This window comes from Salvelinus sp. IW2-2015, linkage group LG6.1 (genome assembly GCF_002910315.2).
Source record: "Salvelinus sp. IW2-2015 linkage group LG6.1, ASM291031v2, whole genome shotgun sequence".
In the NCBI taxonomy this organism is placed as follows: Eukaryota; Metazoa; Chordata; class Actinopteri; order Salmoniformes; family Salmonidae; genus Salvelinus; species Salvelinus sp. IW2-2015.
The window spans coordinates 6550747-6566267 of NC_036845.1; the positions used below are offsets into that span (position 1 = coordinate 6550747).

The following is a 15521-nucleotide window of genomic DNA, read 5'->3' on the forward strand; positions in this document are numbered from 1 at the left end:
CAACCCCAAGTGGTGAAAAGGGAACAAACACCTGTCCACGCTGATCCTCAACACAGGGCCCCATATAGGTGTGCGTGCTCAGCCCCCTCCTGTACTCCCTGTTCACTCATGACTGCGTGGCACTGGTGGAAAATGTACCCAATTGTCATACTTGAGTTTGAGTAAAATTATAGATACCTTAATACAAAGTTACCCAAGTAAAAGTGAAAGTACCCCAGTAAAATACTACTTGAGTAAAAGTCTGAAAGTATTTTGTTTTGRATATTAATAATCTTGTTTCTCATGGTCTGAGAGTCCTTTAGGTGCCTTTTGGCAAACTCCATGCRGGCTGTCATGTRCATTTTACTGAGGAGAGTCTTCYGTCTGACCACTCTACCWTGAAKGCCTGATTGGTGGAGTMCTGCAGAGATGGTTGTCCTTCTGGAAGATTCTCCCATCTCCACAGAGGAACTCTGGAGCCATGTCAGAGTGACCATTGGGTTCTTGGTCACCTCCCTGACTAAGGCATTTGTCCCCTGGTTGCTAAGTTTTGTTTGGCGGCCAGATCCAGGAGTCTTGGTAATTCCAAACTTCTTCCATTTAAGAATTATGGAGGCCACTGTGTTTTTGGGGACCTTCAATGCTGCAGACATTTTTTGGTACCATTCCCCAGATCTGTGCCTCGACACAATCCTGTCTCTGAGCTCTACAGACAATTCCTTTGACCTCATGGCTTGGTTTTTGCTCTGACATGCKCTGTCAACTGTGAGACCTTATATAGAGAGGTGTGTGCCTTTCCAAATCATGTCCAATCAATTGAATTTACCACAGGTGGACTCCAATCAAGTTGTATAAACATCTCAAGGATGATCAATGGAAACAGGATGCACCTGAGCTCAATTTCGAGTCTCATAGCAAATGGTCTGAATACTTATGTAAATAAGGTATTTTTCTAGGTTTTATTTTTTATAAATTTGCAAACATTTCAAAAAACCTTTTTCCACTTTGTCATTATGGTTGTATTGTGTGTAGATTGCTGAGGGGACTTAAACAAAAATACATTTTAGAATTAGGCTGTAACGTAACAAAATGTGGAAAAAGTCAAGGGGTCTGAATACTTTCTGAATGTGCTGTGTATACCGTATTCTCGACATAGCTTATTCTAATGTTTATACTACTGTACAGTGCATTTTACTTACACTGTTTATGTTACACTGTTTATACACACCGCACATTTATTTATATACAGGATTCTTGACATAGCTCACGCTAATATATCTACTACTGTACATATAATTCCTAGAATATCCTGTGTAAATTCATTCGGTGCAGATGTGTTTCGATTGCATGTGGATTGCTATTACAGTGCTATTTGGGTTGTTAATTGGATTTGTTCCGACATTTCTTGATTTCTTGTTGCTCTTTCTGTTTTTCAATTGATTATTTGTGTACGTGTTTGACATTTTACTGCATTGTTAGGAGTTAGTAACATAAGCATTTTGCTGCACATGCTATGACATCTGATAACTGGTGTACTTGACCAATAAACTTTTATTTTATTTTTCACATTTAGAACTGATAGGCTTAGAATACATGAAACTGTCAAAAACAGTTTGAAAAACATTGGTATCGTCATTCACTCTGACCATAAAAAGCCCCAGAAAACCAACTGTAATCCTGTTGTATTCTAGTAGCCTTCATTCCACAAATACACAGAGATAAGCCCCTTACTTAACAGAACAGAACACATGCACATACTGTATCTGATAGCTGCCCCATCCCATATGTTCCTGGTTGGGTCTGAAATGTAAAAAATTAGCAGAGGGCATGAAAGGGCATAGGCTATACAAATTAATGCTCCACTTGACCCTAATAAAAACATAAAATAGCCTACTCATATTCAATTTCAGCAATATGTTTGATTTATTTCATTGTGAACATATGGGAATACGGAAGTGATTGTTAATTGCCATTAGCAGAGTTGCTATGAACCCAGATGTATATTAATGTTAAAGGGATCCTCGTTAGCCACTTTATCATTTCATCAGAATTTCTCTGTCCTCCACAGGCCTTGTTTATTATAATCTAATGAAGTAGTAACAGAGGAGTGCTCACTCTGATTGATGACTGGAGGGGAGGGGGCCTCACTCTTTTCTCTCTCTCTCCCTATCTTTTCCCTCTTCAGTCCTCGCCCCCCATTTCCCTTTCTCACAGCAGACATATGTGCACATGCGCACACACACACCGTTTTGTACCGCTATCCTTGTGGGAACCAAATAATTGATTCCCATCCATAATTATATTTTCCCCAACCCTAATTCTAACCCTAACCCCTAACTCTAACCTTAATTTTAACCCTAACTATAACCCTGAACCTAACCCCTAAGCCTAAAATAGTATTCTTCCTCGTGGGGACCGGCAAAATGTCCACACTTGTCCGAATTTTCCTTGTTTTACTATGCTTGTGAGGACTTCTAAACACAACACACACACATACACGCACATACACACACACACACACTTTCTTCTCCTCATCCCTCGCACACACACACAACATTCCTCTCTCCTCTGAAGTCACGAGGAGCTCTTAATAACGAAATCGTTTTAGTTCACAACTCATTATCACTGCCTATCAGGGTGAAATTGTAAGGGTTTTAGTACATTATGCTTAGGTTTATGTGAGATCAGCAATGTGACATTAGGTTGGGTGGTAATAACTTCATACATTTATGAAGGCAGTAATGTTTTAGCACTTCATCACTTCACTGAAACTAATGTTCAAAGAACAGAACCCCAAATACATTTAATATTTGTCCACTAGATGCAGACTCTGACACAAAACCCCTGCATCAAATTTCGCCATCTCTCCAATAATCACTAAAATCACACTATTACACTAGCCAGGATCAGAGGTTAGGGTCAGTCTAGTTCACAACTGAAATATATGGATGGTTTAATACCATCTGTATTTCACAGCCACAGCAGAACACACACGCATGCATACACATCCAAAGTCAACCACCGTGCCATGTACACCAGTCAAAGCAGCAAAAACACACTCTCATGCTAACACTCACACTCCCCCAGGTACGACTGTTTATCACTATTCCTCGGTGTGCCAGTCACTGCAGAAACATTGCACCACCCCTCTCTCTCGCACACACGCACGCACGGACGTACCAACGAGCGCAACACACCATACTCCCAGGTGTGTTTCATCCTGCAGCAGAGTTAGAGGAGGGAGGAAGAGTTTTTTTTCAACCTGGAGTCTAAGAGGAGACCAGCAGATGTGCTGTCAGTAATAATCCATCTCCTTTAGTTACCTCCGCTCCTCCTGCTTTTGATAAGACCTCTTAAAGATTCATTAAAGTTTCATTTCAAGAACCTGCAATATTGAGTGCTTTTGGAGTAAATCCTACAATTTCCAATGAGAGATAATAAAACTAGCATTTTCTTACGTGATTTATTCATTTCACCAAGCATGTTTTAAGGTTTTTCTTTGTGTGGGAGTGAGACTTACCCCAAATATTTGGACTGTGCTTGACATGTTTTTTGTTAGTTTCGGTCAGCCCAATCTTTAGATTACAGCACAAGGTGTGGTTAAATCGTTTTAGTCTACACTCCAGTTACTACATTGACTGTGCAAATTCATGCTATGTTGCAGCTCATCATGTCTAAACATGGTATCGTTGTGATGCAAAGACAAGATATTAAACATTCATGAATTAAATGAATGGAACTAGGTCACATTGAACGGTGTGCCATGGTACAAACCAATGGCCAGTGCTGGAAAAACTAGCCAATTGTCACGAGGAAAGTAAAGATACCTTAATAGAAAATGACTAAAGTAAAAGTGAAAGTCATACAGTAAAATACTACTTGAGTAAAAGTAAAAAAGTATTTGGTTTTATATATACTTAAGTATTGGAAGTAAATGTAGGCCTAATTGCTCAAATATACTTAACTATCAAATGTAAAAGTAAAATAATAAATCATTTCAAATTAGAGAACCAGACTGCTCCATTTTTTAAAATATATTTTTTACGTATATCAAGGGGCACACTCACCACTCAGACATCCTTTACAAATGAAACATGTGTGTTTAGTGAGTCAGCCAGATAAGAGGCAGTAGGGATGACCAGGATGGACTCTTGAAAAGTATGTGAATTTGACATTATTTTTCTGTGCTGCAAGCATTCAAATGTAACGAGTGCTTTTGGTGTCAGGGAATGTATGGAGTAAAACGTACATTACTTAAGGAATGTAGTGAACTAAAAGTTGTCAAAACTATAAATAGCAAAGTACAAATACTCCAAAAAGGTACTTACAGTAAGTAGTACTTTTGGTATTCTTTACTTAAGTACTTCACACCATGCTACAAGTACCATTTTTGTAGCTCTGGTAACTACTGTACTTCCTCCATAACTAATAAAACACACCAGGTTTTCCACCATCTAGAACCAGTACCAGCACAACAGGTTATCCATCATTTAGAACCAGTAACACTAGGTTTACAACAAGCTATAATTTATGAATAGATAAAGAGGAAAAGATAATGAGAATATTAATGACTAGAATTTCGAGGGCAAAAAGACATCATGTTCAGTACTGATAATAGGGTGGCAGGTTGTAGTAATTACCAGGTCCTGGTAATCTATAACCAGTTTACGCAGTTATCTTGTCAGATACACAACACAACACACACACGCACACAACCCCCTGTACAGTGCATCATTTATCTCCAGAAATGTCTACTGATATTCAAAAAGGCATACCTGAGATTTCTTTCAACCAATGCTCTTTGAAGAAGTTCTCAAGCTGCCATGTTAGCCTAAGCGCCTTTTAATGTCCATCTTTTTCATCATTCACTACTTTTGCTGGGGTTGAAATGGACCTGCTGAGGTTGAAATTAATACAAGTGAGATCGTATCTATAATACACTGAAATTACTTCTGATGTAACTATGGACGTTTAGCGTGTAGCCCTCCAGATTCATATAGGCTCCATTTTCATGAGCTTCCTCATTCAAAGACAACTACCACCCATGTTTACCCCAACCATTAAACAACACACATCATACATTCTTACACATTGAACAAGAGGAACAACAATTCTGCATCTGAATGGATATCCATAGACTTCTACACATGCTTAGGCTGCTACCTTATCACAGGCACACAGGACCACCCACCCATGCTGACTTTAAAAGAGGTCCATGTTGATATTATTCTGAGGCTGACAGTTGGAGATAAAAGCCTGGGTTATGTCATGGTAGATACACCTCGCCATAAGCTGTAATGGGGGATAATGGTAGCAGACATCCCCAGCTTGCATCACTGAAGAGAAGCATCCTGTCTTCAATCCTCAGGTGGAGCATGAGAGTGCTTTCTGGGGGTTGGGAGAGAGGGAGAGTGGATGTATGGAGGATAGGAAAATTGAATGAAATCCCACTTTCATGCTTCATGTATCAACAAAAGCATTGAAATGCTTTGATGGAAAGGTGGAGGATGTAGAGTGCGTGTGTGTGTACTCACACATTGTGCTCGTAGTTTGTGTACTCGCACATTGTACRTTCAACAGAGACAAGGCAGAGGAGGTAAGATGTGYGAAAAAGCTACCCAATGTATGGCAGTAGTGTATACGTTGTGGAGGGTTGATGTTATGGCATTWCATGATCTGAGAAAGTAGARCAGACATCACTATGACATGGAGAGCCTGTAGGCCTATGCACAAAGCCAAACAGCCCATAAAGTGGCTTTTAATAAAKGATACTACCTCGCTCTTACAATGAGTGCCATCTGCAAATCCAATAGGCTGGAGGATGGGAAAACCGGTGAAGGTAGTTGAGTCCCAACTGTGACAGATACAATTCTCATCTTTCTACAGAGAAAGAGATTACTGATATGGTGAGTTAGGGTTCATGTTTGGGAGGGTAGCCACTAGGTTACTGCTGTTGATATCAAAGCTGGCCCTAGTTCATCAACCTCCCATCCCATTGCACAGAAAAATACAGTAGTAGCTGAAAGGGAAGCTGTGCCAAAGAGACTCTGGGATGATGGCATCCATTCAGGCTGTGGTCTATTTCCCCATGTTGACATGGTAAATGTTTTACGGGCGGCACGGCGGTGAATCAGCTGATTCACCAGGGTCTTGTCAGAGAGGGGCTGCATGGGAACGGAGCTGGCTTCTGTTTGACATGGGCTGGCCTACCAGAGAGCATTCTGGGAAGGTTGTAATATCCATTAAGATCATGGTTTGGATACAGGAGTAGGATGCCATTTGTAATTTTCTGCCCTGCACTTACACACTTCAAGCAGAGTAATATCATCTCAATGCAGAGATAARAAATTCAAGTTTCCACAAAGAAAATGACCCTGGTATTCGAAGCCATCAGCCTTTCCAAATGTATGCCAGCCGAATCAACATAAGCTGSCCACACATTACACCATTTTMAACTGCGATTTTGAAACAATTTGGGATCCACAAGCAACTCCTGGGATCACTGGTGAATTGTATAGTCGTAGGCTCTGACCAAGATGTCGTAGGTCACATAATGTGAGTGGATGAAAGATGTGCAATATGGTTTTTGCTCTCYCCCGATCCGCATCTTAGGTCCCGATAGTTTTTCTGACATGCTAGCCATTTTCGTAACGTGTGTAGTGAGGGAGCTGCTACAATGCAACTTGTGCTCCTTTGCTTGGCTGCAACCACAGAGTAGAAGAGGTAGAAGGGGACTCTTCTTAAAGCCATGGACATTCATATATTGTATAGGTCGTTATCAATAAAATGTCACAATACGGTGCAGAGCGTTCGATTTGCCTGCTGGGGGGTAAGGAGACTCCCAGCTATGCTAAAAACCATTGACAACTGCATGTCGTTTTCAAGGGATTGTTAAATTCATTTGAACTATTAGGTTGTAATATCATCACCTCTTCAAGAGGATAGTCAGAACGACAATTGTTTGATTGTTCCGTGCAAAACAATTGCGCACATTTAGCTCTATCATCAGTCATACASGAAGTAACTGCATGCTTTCATGATAAGTTAACATCAATTGATCATGTAAATTCAGATTGGTGGGGTAGGCTCACGATATCACTCAATATTGGCCACCATTAATTGGATATTTGAGTGATATAAAATAAAAGTGAACTATACCTGACAAATATGAGGGGTTTAGGTTAACTTCCCATCCTTGTGGACTGGCTGTAAAGCAGCAGAAGGGCACATTCACATTCAGAAGGGCCAATAATTGATTTAGTACTGAAAGCATAAGCTACAGTTAGCTAGCACTGCAGTGCATAAAGTGTAGTGAGTAGTTGACTCAGAAAGGCAATAGTTGAAGCAGCATAGATAGAGCGAGCTAGCTATATTTCATTGTATTTTTTTTCTTCTTATTCTACCTTTTACTTAGCTAATGCAGCTAATTTAGCCTACCTACCCAAATATCTTGACTCAAACAGAGAGGAATGCTATTAATGTTAGCTAGCTGGCTAAGGCTATCCAACACTGCAACTCTTCCAAGTCAATGTAAGGTTTTGGTTTTATAAATGTATTGACACCGGGGCCCGCCGGTTTAACTGCTAAACTACTTGCTGTACACTAATGTATGATTGTACACTTAGGATTGGATTGTGTGTGTACTAATGCGTTGGTTCAATTTTGTTTTACTATAACCTTAAAATGGTGACGATGTAGGTTGTGTAGCGGTTAGGGGTTATGGTGTGAAGGTTTGGCATGAAGAGGTTTTTGTGCCTAGTCACAGACAGCTGTTTTGTACTGAAGTCCACAATTGAAGGTAAAAAGTGAAAGAAGGAAAGCTTGTAGATGCGAAAAGGAATTTTACAACAAGCAAAGTGATAATGCTCTATGTGGCTGCTATGAGATTGAACTGTGTGTGTGTGTGTGTGTGGGTGATCAGGTGTGTATTCATTCTGATGATTCTTTGGTAAAAAGTTTCTTAAACAGAACGAAATGGGGCGGGACCTACCTGAATTTGTCCAACTCTTGAAACATTTTGCAATTGTTTGGATTTAAGATTAAACCCCAGATCAGCTAGATGCAGGCAAGAGCGTGCAATGCGGTATTGAATGTGCCTCTGTCACCTTTATTACTTCAATTTGTCTCTCCACCTGTGCGAACGCAGCATTACGCGGTCAAATCGAACTTCTGAATATGGCGTTAAAAAGATTGCGTTTTGACCACGTAATGCTGCGCTCTCATTGGTCACAACATGGTATATATACTCTTGGTTTATTCAGATTCAAACATCGACTCAACGAGAATACCACAAGGAAAAGAAAGCAAGGAAAGAGAAGAGCCACTTTCAACAGACCTCTACATTCATAAACTGTAAGTAAAGGGAAATTAATTCAGTACCCTATTTTCATAAATAGCCATCCTGAGACAAGGCCGAGTATAGCCCACGAAGATCTCCCCCACGGCACAAACCCAAGGGGGCGCCAACCCGGACATATTGTAGCATATTGTAATTTGTTATGTCTTTGTTTAAAAAAATCTGCTCTAATTCTGTTAAGACAACACAATATTCTTTGACGCTTCGAACACACCAACTGACGTTTAAGATTACGAAATCGAACGTATGCATCAAATTGTATGCGTGGACTTGACAGAAAGTAGCAATTTTTGTTGCACACATATCCAGTAAAAAAAGTGGGATTACATAATAAAAACACATAATAAAAACGCCAGTTTGACTGGAGAATTTCTTTACATTTTTATTAATTTGCCAAGTATATTATTTATTCGATGACATCCATAAATTAATTGTGAGAGCCTATAATATAATTTCCCTCAAATTCAGTTTTGGAGCGAAACGCAATAATAAATAGTCAAGATAGCAGCGTAGGCTCTTTCAACAATGAGACCAACGTTGTGGAAGGTGGTCTTGATCGCGCTGTTGTGCCGGGACCAGCCCAGCCGAAAGCGCAGGTCTGTGTGGGTCCAGAGATGGTTCAAGTCCCGTAAGCAGGCAGGGGAGTTCCACCGTCTCATTCAAGAGCTTCGAATGTTTGGAGAGGAATTCCGAAGTTACTTTCGTCTGGACCGAAGCCAGTTCGATCACCTGCTCCAGATGGTTGGAGCCAGGATCGCCCGGATGGATMCCAACTACCGGGGGTCCATCAGCCCAGTTGAACGCCTGGCGATTTGTCTCCGGTAAGCTACGTTCTAGTACATTTTTAAGGCCTTTGATACCATAATTGATTGATAAATTGTTTTTATGTGCAACCTAGCTAGCTAAAGGGCTCTCTAGTTAATAGTCCCTATTTGATATCAGATGTACTTTTACAGAATGTTCATAAAACTATAATTTTTCCCAAAGTTGGTTTATAATCCTTTTTTAATTATGCAATGTTACCAAATGAAAAGAAAGTTGTGGTGCCTTCTGTCCTGATGAAGGTAGGCTAGTCTTCTCCAGGACCCATTGTTGTTCAAGACAGTTAGTCATTCATTACATTCTTATTGGACTGACATATACTCAGAGAAAAAGGTTCCAAAAGTGTCCTTCTGCTTTCCCCATAGGATAACTATTTTTGGTTCCAGGTATAAACCTTTGGGGAAAATGTTATACATGGAACCCAATAGGGTTCTACTTGGAACCAAAAGGGTACTACCTGGAACCAAAAAGGGATCTCCTATGGAGACAGCCGGAGAACCCTTTTAAGTAGATAGTACCATTCTTCCTAAGAGTAGAGTTGGCCTGGGCTACAGTTTATTGATATAGTCAGACTGAATTGTACTGTTTCAAGGCATTGTTAATGATGGTTGATGAGTATTACAATATAATTAGTAAAGCATAATAAACAGTAATGAGGTAGCTATACGAGTAGATATAATATGTGGGTGGAATTCAAGTTACACACAATATTGATTATTTTGAATTATATTTTAGATTCTTGGCGACAGGGGACTCCTACAGGACCATTGGATTCAGCTTCTGAGTTGGACAGTCCACGGTGGCAGGCATTGTCCCCTCTGTGGCACAAGCCATTTGGGACTGTCTGGTTGGTGAATACATGCCTATCCCCAAGGAGGAAGACTGGAGGGCCATCGCTGCCAAGTTCCTGGAGAGGTGGAATTTCCCCAACTGTCTTGGCTCCATTGACGGGAAACATGTAATAATCCAGGCTCCACCGTGCTCAGGTTCACAATTCTACAACTACAAGGGTACATATTCAGTTGTACTCCTGGCTGTAGGAGATGTCATCTACTGTTTCCGTGTTGTCGATGTTGGTGCTTACGGCAAGGGAAGTGATGGCGGGACCCTCTGCTGTCGGCAAGGCACGTCAGGATGGCACCCTGGAGATTCCACCACCTGCATCACTCCCTGGAGCTGAAGACCTGGGACCTGTTCCCCACATCTTCGTCGGCGACGAGGCCTTCCCTTTAAAACCCAACCTCATGAGGCCCTACGCTGGACGCCAGCTGTCATTTCCAAAGCATGTAAGGATCTTTAACATACGATTGTCCAGGGCAAGGTTAGTTGTTGAATGCGCCTTTGGGATTCTGGCAGCCCGGTGGAGAATGTATTGGAGAGTGCTTGGTCTCAGCCCCTCAAATGTCGATGCCTGCGTGAAAGCCACATGTGTTCTCTATAACTACCTGCGGAGGTCATTCCAGGAGCCGCTCCGGATGGAGATGGGCACGCCAAATGGTCACCTACCTGATGTCACCAGGGCAGGTGCCAACAACGCCCCCAGACAGGCACTCCAGGTGAGGGAGAAACTGACCACCTACTTCTCATCGCCAGTAGGTGAAGTCCCATGGCAGTATGCCGTGGAGTGTAACTGCTCTTGTAAGAGCCCCCTAACAAAGGTTATTTTAAGAACTATTCACCGTTGTCTATAAAGTTGCATTTTTCCCCCAGATTACTTTATGTATCATTGTCTCTTCATTTGGAAGTTATATTTAAGTGAAATTTGGGAGTAAAGACCACACCTTAACCCCTTCCCTCTCGCATTAACGTCAGTATTATACACACCTGGCATGGTACATCAGGTGAGCGGGAGCACTAATTAAGGTTATACGACATACAGTTAAGTTAGTATGATAACAAAGGGAAAATGAAACCTACAAATAGTACAGTTTACCACCATGTTCACTGGTCTGACAAAATACAGGTGGAAAAAAACGAATTAGGAAGAGAATGTGTTTTTACTTTCATCTTGTCTTAGATCTGCAAAGGTATAGGGAAGAAATAAGCAGATTAAGTCTAAATKAGATATTAATAAACAACTGACGATGAAAACATAATTTAATAAGTATTCAACTACAGGAAAGAACATGACAGGTATGTGTTGTAAAAATGTTTTTAAAAAATAGAACTATTGAAAGAGGTGTATGTGCGTGTAAAAAAATAAATATTATGAATGTGTAGCCTGTAAGAGAACAACAAGAGCAAGTATTTTTGGCACAACCGCAGACCGATACAGGGACTACTCATAAAGCCTAGACGTAGTAGGGGAACTTCAGACATGGCCATAAAGAGAGAGAGGGCAGGGCACTGGAGATCTGCGGTACAGAGAGGAGTGGAGAAGAGGTGTGTGTGTGTCTCTGGAAAAAATAAAATAGTGTGTAGCCATAACACAGCTAAACAAACAAATGGCCGCTGGACGTCATGGACCAGTTAATGGAACATAACTTCAAACAGTTTCAACACCCTGGTTTCAAGTGGTTTTAAATGAAAGAAATATATTCACCTTTAGTCTCGTAAGAGACCAACAAGAGCATCTGTGAATTCTCCGGTGTATGAGTTTCAATTCAGAAATCTATGTAACACTAATAATGACTGCTATCCTAACACCTTGTCCAAACCGGCTGCGCGCGTGCGCTATCGTGCAAAAATCTATTTTGCCCCCCCCACACAACTCAATCACGACACGCAGGTTAAAATATCAAAACAAACTCTGAACAAATGACATTAATTTGGGGACAGGTCGAAAAGCATTAAACATGTATGGTAATTTAGCTAGTTAGCTTGCCATTGCTAGCTAACGTTAATTTGTCGTATTTAGCTAGCTTGCTGTTGCTAGCTAATTTGTCCTGGGATATAAACATTGAGTTGTTATTTTACCTGAAATGCACAAGGATCTCTACTCCGACAATTAATCCACACATAAAACGGCCAACCCGAATCGTTTCTTGTCATCTCTCCTCCTTCCAGGCCTTTTCATCGTTTAAATTATATGGTGATCGCATCTAAACTTTCATTGTATTACCACGACTACTGGCAAAACAGTTCGTCTTTCTATCACCCACGTGGGTATAACCAATGAGGAGATGGCACGTGGGTACCTGCTTCTATAAACCAATGAGGAGATGGGAGAGGCAGGACTTGCAGCGCAATCTGCGTCAGAAATAGGAATTACTTCTATTTTAGCCCTTGGCGTCGCAGATGCTCGTTGGCGCGTGCGAGCAGTGTGGGTGCAATAATTGAATAACATGGATTTCTAAATTTATTTTGCGACGCACGCGACGTGTCTGGTCAGCATGTAAGACTTTATAAACAAATGACTTTATGAATTGACTGAATTTAAACGGAACTGACGTGTGTGAAAAGAAAAGTACAATGAGGGAGGTCAAAACAACACCCAGACAACTCCTCTCCTCTTCCTGTGAGCTGGTCGGCTAAATTGACTCMATTTCTGAAAGGGAAGAGAAACAACACATACAAGCTTAACATAATATGACACCATTAAAGGTGTTAGGATTTATGTTTATGCACTATAGGCTGTTAGCATATTGGTTGAAGAGGAATATTGTTTTGTTACACACACACACACAAACAATACAGAGGGGGGTGTGTGTAAGGACTGACCAACACAGGCCATAAAAGCTGTGGACAGTCTGGAGAGGGGAGGGGTGCATCTCTCTAGACCAACCAGGAGTTTAGAATACTGGACAATACCATATTAGGAACTGTTTCAGTGTAGAATCGACAGACACAAGACGGATCTAATCTACCCAGCAACCAGATGTGGACAAAAGGAACGCGCCAAGGGGCTTGGACAAATCCGAGGGGGGCAAAGTCTAAACCACGCCCAGCCTCTACTGTGATAGGCCAACAGACGCGTTGAAACTACGTCATCACGGTATAAGAGCAGCTGTTTACGTACTTCCTGCCAGTTCCCTGTTAACCCTGCGCGTTGATACAGCGAACCCGTATATATGAAAATTGCATTTGCCATTCATTGTTTGCGGTAATTAAACATAATTAAAGTTAGCAGACCTGGCTTTTTATTTATCCTGACACCGGATGTGTTACACACAGCGTTCACAAAGGTGAGATTTATGTTAACTAAATACTGCTTGTATAGTGTAGTTAGTGGCATAAATATAGGAACAGTGTGGTAAAGTTGGTAATACTTGCTGTTTACTCATGTCGTTTGTGTTTCAGATCAAAAGATTAATGTGACAGGCAAATATTTAGACAGCAAACTGTTGTTTGAGTATATTTTCTAACCCAGAAACAACAGCTATGCATGTGCATCATTAATACTTTGATCTGAAATACCAATTAACCTACATGACTATACTGTAAAAAATGACCTACTTTACTTCACTGTCGCACACTTATGACACTACCTGTGATGTGGAGAAAAAAAAACGTACCATTGAACTCGGCTTCGAAAAGCAGCCGATACATTTTAACCTTGACKGCTGCTTTTCTTTGCTGAGGCAGCCTCTTCAGTGTTGGCACCAGGCTCATGGCAAAGAGGGTCTCTTCATCCTCCTTCCTGTGAGCATCAGGTTGGGCTGCATCCCTCTCGACGGCTTGGAGGAGCCTCTGCTGAAATGAGTTGAGTGGATCTGGGGGCTGGTACCGCCGATGACGCCTGGTGTGACGTTGTTCCTCTTCGTTTCTCTCTCTGTTTCTCTCCACGGCCACATCCYGTTCAACGAGGTCCTCAGTGGACACTTCCGTGAGGTTCATAATAATCTCAGGTGGTCCTAGATCCAGAGGTGCTTCCTCCATTTCATCATCTTCCATGGCTGCACCGGTGGTGGTCATACTCGTAGATGATGTAGACATTGTAGAGGGTCTCGCTGCACCGGTGGTGGTCATACTCGTAGATGATGTAGACATTGTAGAGGGTCTCGCTGCACCGGTGGTGGTCATACTCGTAGATGATGTAGACGTTGTAGAGGGTCTCGCTGCACCGGTGGAGGCGATGGTAGCACTTGTAGATGACGTTGAGGGTCTTGATGCACCGGTGGCGACCACTTGTGGATGACGTAGTAGAAGGTCTGCCTGTAAAATTGCCACTCGTTGCCCTAGGCACAATAAATGGATCCAGAAAATAAAATGTGGCAGAAGCGCCAAGGCGGCTGGCCTCTTCTCTTTCTCTGCCCTTCTCTCTCTCTCTGATACCTGTCCCTGAGTCCTCTCCACTTCCTCCTACAGTCTTCTTCTACATAGACATGAACATGATAAGCCAAACCATTACCTAGCATAACTATAGCTATCATGGACAGGTCACCTACTGTACACACACACACGATTATATGACCAAATTATCAGTAGTGTCTACCATTGCTATTAATCTAGCATACACACTCACTCTTTCAAACATGATTGTTTGGTAAAGTTCTGGGGTAGTAACTAGCATAATTTATTTGACTTTCTTTCACACACACACACCTCATTGGCTAGGTTAACTAGCCACATCTAGCACAAGCTCACTACTAAACTGACCTGGCAATCCTACTATTGTGGACACTTGTCAACGAGCAGCATTTTTTTGTGTTTATGTCCCTGTAGCTGTCAGCAGTTGTGTCAAAAAGACACGGTTTTGAGGATACTGCGAAAATGATTCTCTCCTCCGTGTCCAACCGCATGCGACCATCTTCAAAAGGTACCTGCACAAGTATAGTTGCCTAGCTGCGCAAAATGTTATGCATCAGTGATGCATACACACCTCAGTGATGCATAACACAGTCGGTGTGTTCGAAGCGTTACTCCATTCCGTACAAATGGCGCAACGGCGACATTCAAACGAGGCTGCAAAGAAAACTAATGGGACTGTAACGACTTGATATATATATATATATTTTTTTACAACAACTCAATACAGGAAGTACATGTGGGAACACAAGTGTGTGTGTATATATAAATAATATACCAAGGACAATTGGGCTAGGGGGTACAATATCACATTACACAACGACCTTATACGAGATACATAATGTAACGACCCTGGGTTTATATGCGCGGTTTTCGACACTGCCGCTTGAGCATGCTTTTGCGGCACAGTCGATAGCGCGCTGGACTTCGGGCTAGAACCCTCGACCTGCTCCCTCCCTGTTTCATTACATTGGTGTCACAAGTGAYCGGACCTTGCATCCACGACAGTGCGTGTGCTTGGCCGGTGAGCGCGTTCCTGTAAGACGTAGAGTCGCCAGTGTTGCCAACTTAACCATTTTGTCGCTATATTTAGCGAGTATTCAGACCCCTCTAGCGACAATTTTTCAAAAAAGCAACTAGCGACAAATCTAGCGACTTTCTAGTGTTATTGGAGACT

General features: G+C 41.7%; 1 protein-coding gene and 2 long non-coding RNA genes across 3 annotated transcripts in view; all 3 read left to right on the forward strand.

Annotated features, from left to right (window-relative positions):
* The window catches only part of LOC111964942 (R-spondin-3), a 209076-nt gene that overhangs the window by 131364 nt on the left and 62191 nt on the right, over positions 1 to 15521 (forward strand). The window lies entirely within an intron of this gene.
* LOC139027880 (uncharacterized) lies at positions 8215 to 10871 on the forward strand. Its single transcript, XR_011480021.1, has 2 exons — positions 8215 to 9156; positions 9893 to 10871. It is a non-coding gene; the product is annotated as an uncharacterized lncRNA (long non-coding RNA).
* LOC139027879 (uncharacterized) lies at positions 12693 to 14344 on the forward strand. Its single transcript, XR_011480020.1, has 2 exons — positions 12693 to 13281; positions 13682 to 14344. It is a non-coding gene; the product is annotated as an uncharacterized lncRNA (long non-coding RNA).